Raw genomic sequence first — 1,183 nt, 5'->3', positions numbered from 1 at the left:
TTCTTTTATTTTGTTTTTGTTCATTTGTTGTTGTTGTTGTAGGGTTCGTGAGGCTGCAAGCAAGCGCTCGTATCGGCAGGCAAACCCCGATGCAGTGAGAGCTCGCGAGGCGGCTGCAAAACGCATGAAGCGAGCTCAGCCCGAAGCTGCCGACGCGCGGTTTAAGCGCGACTTTCTAGACGACATGCTTCGGCCTGTCTTTCGCGCACGGGGGGATCCTGTCGGCGAGCGCGCGCTGCCGCCGCCCTGCGCGGCGTCCGCTCCGCAGCCTTGTCAACAACCACCTCCTCCATCCGGTGACTCGTTGCGAAAGAGGAAGCCCGTCAACAGCGATTGCCTTTTATAGTGTCAGTCACGTGCGAGTGACGTCATCATGACGTCACTCACACCACCGCCACCTGCGAGTGAGTCATCGAACAAGGCGGTCACGTAGCGCCACCTGCGAGTGAGTCATCGAACTAGGCGGTCACGTACCACGAGACACAAGGGAGGGACAGACCCACGGCTTTAAGAGCTTCGCCCCTAAAGCACGCGCCAGAGTGGGGACCGAACCCACGCCTTTCGATTCGATCTCGAATGCCTTACCAATTCGGCTATCTGGGCGACTCTGTTCTCCTTCACTTTCTGGGCTATTATAATTACTAGAAGTGTATCTGACGCTTGAGGGTGGTAGCCAGCGCCACTCTGACTACATTGGGTGAAGAGGACCTTCTTTTCAACCCCTGGGGCTTGACTCGAACGTCTACAGCCTGTCATGAGTGGGTAACTGGTGGGAAGCCCTCTTATGCTACCTAGGCATCAAGGCTGCCAGAGCCGAGACCCTCTCTAGGCTTTTGCAGCATAATATAGAAAGGAAATGAGGGGCTCGTTGAGGAAATACAGAAAGATAGGTAGGCAGTATACAACGCCAAAGGAGGCATAGGGGTGTGGTTAGGTTTTTTTTTACCTTGGGTAATGAAGTTAACATTTTTTTAAATATACGGAAGAAAGAAAGAAAAACGCGCGCCCAGATTGGGGACCAAACCCACGCCTAACCACACCCCTATGCCTCCTTTGCCGTTGTAGACTGCCTATTTATCTTTCTGTATTTCCTCAACGAGCCCCTCATTTCCTTACTATATTATTCTGCGAACGCCTGGAGAGGGTCCCGAATGCATTGCAGCCTTGATGCCTAGGTAGCGTA

General features: G+C 53.1%; 1 non-coding gene across 1 annotated transcript; it reads right to left on the bottom strand.

The window, feature by feature from the left end:
- Positions 1-530: 530 nt before the first annotated feature.
- Positions 531-603, bottom strand: Trnar-ucg (transfer RNA arginine (anticodon UCG)). The gene has a single exon. It is a non-coding gene; the product is annotated as a tRNA-Arg (tRNA).
- Between the last annotated feature and the right edge of the window lie 580 nt (positions 604-1,183).

This window comes from Haemaphysalis longicornis, unplaced genomic scaffold (assembly GCF_048455015.1).
Source record: "Haemaphysalis longicornis isolate Haplotype H1 unplaced genomic scaffold, Haemaphysalis longicornis Haplotype H1 scaffold_1, whole genome shotgun sequence".
Classification (NCBI taxonomy): domain Eukaryota; kingdom Metazoa; phylum Arthropoda; class Arachnida; order Ixodida; family Ixodidae; genus Haemaphysalis; species Haemaphysalis longicornis.
The sequence above is the reverse complement of the archived record's forward strand: the minus strand, read 5'-3'. Positions and strand labels throughout refer to the sequence as shown.